The sequence below is a fragment of the Megascapheus bottae genome, chromosome 20 (assembly GCF_031878675.1).
Source record: "Megascapheus bottae isolate mThoBot1 chromosome 20, mThoBot2.hap1, whole genome shotgun sequence".
In the NCBI taxonomy this organism is placed as follows: Eukaryota; Metazoa; Chordata; class Mammalia; order Rodentia; family Geomyidae; genus Megascapheus; species Megascapheus bottae.
In genome coordinates, this window is record NC_143528.1 from 31955046 (window position 1) to 31961134 (window position 6089).

Consider the following 6089-nt stretch of genomic DNA (forward strand, 5'->3'; position numbering starts at 1 on the left):
GGTTCTTTGGCTCAAGGGGTAGGATGGTAGCCTTGAGCTGAAGAGCTCAGGGACAACACCCAGGCCTAGAGTTCAAACCCCAAAATTGACAAATATAAAAGAAAAAGAAAAGCAAACAAACCAACAACCCTCCTGCACACAAAATTTGGTGGTGATCTGTAGTTTGAACTCAGGACCTTGTGCCTGCTAGCAGATGAGCTGTGCTTCCAATCCCCACTTACTTTGTTTCTTTTCAATGCCAGGGGTCACCCTAGGGCTTTGCATTGCACTGACAGCATCTCTGACCCCCTTCTATCCAGAACTGTTTGCATCTAGCAAATCTGAAACTTATTCTTACTAAACAACAAGCCAAATGTCTGAGAACCAGTGCCACAGAAAATTAGTGTAGACTAACTAATTACGAAGGCTGACTATGTGGGTGCTGGCGGCTCACCTCCGTAATCCTAGCTACTCAGAACACTCAGAGCTGAAGATGAAAGTTCATAATGAGTCCAGGTAGATATACTGGTGAGACCCTTTAAAAAAATTGTCAATTATGGGGCTTGAACTCAGGGCTTGGGCACTGTCACTGAGCTCTTCTGCTCAAGGCTAGTGCTCTATCACATTGAGCTACAGCTTCACTCTTGTATTTTCTGGTGGTTAATTGGAGTTAGAGTCTCACGGACTTTCATGCTTGAGCTGGTTTTGACTCATGCTCTTCAGATCTCAGCCTCCTGAGTAGCTAGGATTACAGTGAGGCACCAGTGCCCAGCATGGTGAGACTTTTATCTCTAACTAGCAAAAAGCTGGGAAGAGAGGTGTAGCTCAAATGGTAGAATGCCAGCTTCAGTAGAAAAAGTTAAGTGAGAGCCCAACACCCTGAATTCAAGCCCCAAATACTGGTGTGTATACACACACACACACACACACACACACACACACACACACACCCCAAAGAAAAAGATGGCTGAAAGTATCATAATATAACCCTTTCAGATTTAGTAATTATAACATCATATGTTTTTTGCAAGTAGGCCAATACGTTTGTATCGTTTGTATATTGAACTTACTTTAATAATAGATTAAAATAGATATATAAAGATAAGCAAATCTAAAGAAGTATGTTTTTTGTCCTAATGAAAAGTATTCATTATTTGACTGGAAAATATTGATCCTAAATGTTCTAAGGGATGACTAAGAGTTACTTCTATATATTCTATAAAGTAAAAATAGGAAACTTTGTCTTATTTTCCATGTCAGACTTGACTTTAGTTACTTCAAAGTTTTCTCTTTTATTTTTCTGAAACCTTGGTTATTGGTATAGTGAGAGTCAAAACTGGTACCAATTTATTTGCAATGTTAGAATTTATAAGCATCATATGAAGTTACTTAAGACAAATTACACACATGGCACAATTTATTAGGTTACTTTTATAGGGATTTCGCAATGTGTAAAATATGCAGATAACTCAATTTTCAGAATTTGGCTTAATACTTGAATGCTGCTCCATTTTAAAAGTTCTTTTAAATGAAGAGTCATTCAGGGTGATTCAGGTAAAGTATTTCTTTTGTTTATAAAACCTTTTTTTTTTTTTTGCCCATTCTGGAGTTTGAACTCAGGGCCTGGGCACTGTCCTTGAGTTTTCTCAAGGCTAACACTCCACCATTTGAGTCATAGCAACACTTCCAGCTTTTCTGTGTATGAGAGGAATTGAACCCAGGGCTTCATGCATTCTAGGCAAGCACTCTACCATTATGCCACACTTCCTGCCCCTGTTTATAAATTCTTAACATTTTCTATTTAGATATTCTCCTAGCATGAGTTTCTTGAATATAGATCAAGAATTGGCATTATTATCTGAGACATAATAAATTCGGTATATTAAGATTGGACACTAGCTATTGTTTTGTACTATTTCTCCATTTATAATTTCTGAGAAATTAACTTCTATGACTTTGTTTCTCCTTCTATACAATGCAAAATTTAACATTTCCATGGCTTTGTTAAGCAGAGAATATATGTAAGATATGTGGAAACACATACCATCTATGTATTATTATGTACCAGAAAAATTACTTCTTCTTTTTGTTTTGTTGGTTGGGGGGCTTACACTCAGGGCTTGAGAACTGTCCCTGAATCTCTCAGCTCAAGGCTAGTGCTCTACTACTTTGAGCCACAGTTCCACTTTCTAGAAGAATTACTTCTAGCAGGCAAAGGCAGAGCGTTTACCCTCAGCTACTTATTACTTTTCTGAAATGTGTTTTATAATATTAGATTCTTCCAAATAGGAATCACTATTCAGTAGACACTAGTAATGCATGTATTATTTTCCAATAAAAGCATGGCATTGAAGCTGTATCTGAAGACCATTTCTACAATCCTAAATTTTTCCTGACAGCACAAGGCTATGGTTGGTGGGGAGAGTAAGAAAAGTATTGAACCCCACCAAGGGCTGAGTGAGGATTTATTGTGAGGATGGCATGGTTCTGCAAAATTGACCCCAACAGATGCAGCATGAAACGCATTTCCATAAAAATACTTCGCCAAGTATGCTTTCCAAGTATGTCTACACCAAAAAGTGAGGCTGTGCTCCCAGACTTTCTTCTAAAAGATTGACTTCTTCAAACACTAACGAGATTAGAATAGAAGAAAGATGAAAAGCAGACGTATTTTCTTAGGCAGATGATGGTGTCCACATGTTTATATAAAACACATTTTCTGAAAAGATAGGGATTTGGAGGTCAGGGTTAAGAGATGGAGACTTTCCATTATTCAAGTCAAGGGAGATCCAATTCATGACATTTGAGATTCAACTGTCAGGCAGAAAGAACACAGAGAGCGCTGGGCTTGCCCTGATGGGCTCCACTGGGGTCTGCGCTCTCTCTCTCTCTCTCTCTCTCTCTCTCTCTCTCTCTCTCTCTTTCTCTTTCTCTCTCCTTCTCCCTCTCTCTGTTCTCCCTCCACCCCTCCCCCATCCCTTCCTTCCTTTTTCTCCCTCTCATTCATTCATTCATTCATTCATTTTCCCCCTTCTTTCTTTCATTTCCCTCTCATTTTTTTGCCCAGTCCTGAGCCGTGAACTCAGGGCCTGGGCACTCTCCTTGGGCTTACTTTTATTTTTTTGGCCAGTCCTGGGGCTTGAACTCAGGGCCTGAGCACTGTCCTTGGACTTTCTCAAGGCTAGAGCTCTACCACTTGAGCCACAGCACCACTTCCAGCCTTTTCTATGTATGTGCTACCGAGGAATCAAACCCAGGTCTTCATGCATGCTCGGCAAGCACTCTACCACTGGGCCAAACTCCTGGCCACTGGGTTTACTTTTACTTTTTCTTTTTCTGTCAGTCATGGGGCTTGAACTCTGGGCCTGGACACTGTCTCTGAGCTCTTCAGCTCAAGGCTACTGTCTTACCTTGTCCTTGGGCTTTCTGAAGACTAGTGCTCACAGCATTACTGGCTTTTACTGTGTATGTGGTAGGGAGGAATTGAACCCAGGGTTTCATGCACACTAAGCAAGTACTCTACCACTAGATAGGCCACACTCTCGGCCTCCTTTCTTTTTCTCTTTCCATTTCCTCCCAACCCTTTTCTCCCTCTCTCTTTTGTTGCCTTTTTTTTTTCTTTTTGCCAGTCTAGCTTGGAATATTAAAAACCTGAAGGAAGGAAGCTGGGAGTGGTTGCTCACAACTGTAATCCTTGCTACTCAGGAGGCTGAGATCTGAGGATCAAGATTCAAAGCCAGTCCCTGCACAAAAGGACCTGAGACTCTTATCTCCAATTAACCACTAGAAAATCAGAAGTGGCACAGTGGCTTATGGGGTAGGGTGGTAGCCTTGAGCTGAAAAGCTCAGGGACAGCGCCCAGGCCCAGAGTTCAAGCCCAACGACCAACCCCCTGAAAAAATAAGGAAGGAAGGAAAGAAAGCAAGGGAAAAAGGATGATAAGGAAGGAAGAAAGAAAGAAAAGGAAAGTAGAAAAGCAAGAAGGAAGAAGAGAGGGAAGGTAGAAGGAAAACAAATAAATAAATGTACAGAGAAATAATGCATTTATTCTTTGGAAATTGCAGTTTATCCTGCAAATATTCCCTTTAGTATTGTTTAGGGAATAGTAAAATGGATCACAAGTTACCTCAAATATCAATATCTTGTATATATAAACAAGAAAATGTTTGTGTGTGTGTGTGTGTGTGTGTGTGTGTGTGCCTGCGCGCGCATGTGCTGGTTCTGGAGCTTGAACTGAGGGCCTGGGAGTTGCCCCTGAGCTTTTTTGCTCAAGCTAACACTCTATCACTTGAGCCATAGCTTCACTTCCTACTTTTTAGTAGTTAATTGGAGATGATTTGCCAGGCTGGTTTGAACCATGATCCTGAGTAGCTAGGATTATAGGCGTGAGCCACCAGTGTCCGGCTTGGGACAAGGTCTTTGATGAATTCTTTCACCTACAGTGTATACTAAGCCTTGAGGTAGCACTTGAGTGACATATATTCTGGGTCTGCTGAGGGAGTTTAACTATCACCCATGGCAACCTCAGGCTAGCCTCCATGACTGTAGCTGCGGGTAGATGGGAAATGGTGTATGGAGTAAATTGCTTGGCAAACAGCTTTCCAATAACATTAAGTTCCTGGGAAAATGTGTTGTAAAAATAAATCCTATTATTTTCCCCAAACCTGTAAAGTTGATTTTTCTTTAAGGTTATAATTTTTGATGCAAATTCAATATTGGTTAGTTATATATACTTTCCTAAAAGTGTTTAGACTCTCAACCGTCTCCAATGGGCAATCCCTGATTGCTTATGTGGGTTTTAGGAACAGCCACTATGTCTCATAATGCATGCTTTTTTTTTTACTGTTTGCAAATTGAGGCTTGGAATGGGACTCAGATTGCTCAGAGGATTACTACTATATGTAGCTGTGACCTTTAGTAACCTGTCCTGAAGATTTCTTTGCAGCTACCACTATAAGGAAGTGTCTAATGCTTATCATGCTCAAAACACAGGTTGCTTTTTGGTAAGAGACACACAGATGATGTCAGTACATTCATTGTGTAATGGAAATCTGAATCGATACCTCAAGACTATAGGGAATATATATTTAGTGTCTATATAATTCTTTGAATGGCTAGGGTTCACCTGAATGCAGCATCTCATTTTATCTTCACTCCGAGAAGGCAAATGTTTTTCTCCATTTTACAGAGTAGGAGACAAAGGCTTACAGATAGCTGGTGATGGGCCTTGGAGCATCAGAATTGATGATGTTCCGAGAAATAAAGTCTACACCAATAAAAATGAGCAACAAAACCCAGTTTGGAGTGGTTTTTAACTGCTCTTATCCTGGGGAAATTTTTCTCCTTTTACAAGGCAATTTTTTGTACTCATATAAAAACCAATGTGTAGACCAAGAGAACAAAATAGAGAACCCAGAAATTAGTTCACATAAATCTGGCAAACTGAATGTTTTTTTCTTGCCACATCAGGGGTGTCAAATCCAGGTTGCTGCACATGTGAGGTATCTTTTACTGTTGGGCTGCATCTCCAGACCCCAGACAACTCTGTGTGTGTGTGTGTGTGTGTGTGTGTGTGTGTGTGTGTGTGTGTGTGTGTGTGTGTGTGTGCGTGCGTGCATGTGCGCACGCACGCGTATGCCAATTCTGAGGCTTGAACTCAGGGTCTGGATGCTGTACCTGAGCTTTTCTATCCACTGCTAGATCTCTACCACTTGAGCCACAGCTCCGTTTTCAGCTAAAAAGTCACACACTTTCCTGGCCAGGCTGGCTTTGAACTGTGGTCCTTAGATCTTAGCCTCCTGGGTAGCTAGGATTATAGGCATGAGCCACTAGTGCTTCATTCCAGCTAACTAACTTTTTATTTTTTTGCAAGTGCTGGAGCTTGAACTTAGGGCCTGGGCAATGTCCTTGAGCTAGCACTGTATTACGTGGGCCACAGCACCACTTCTGGCTTTATCTATGTATGTGGTACTGAGGAATCCGGGGCTTCTTGCATGCTAGGCAGGCACTCTACTGCTAGGCTACACTCCCAGCCCACAGCCAATTTTAGTACTTTACTTCTCTAATCAGTGCATTGAGTCCAGCTGTGTCACAGCTATGTTGATTCTGGT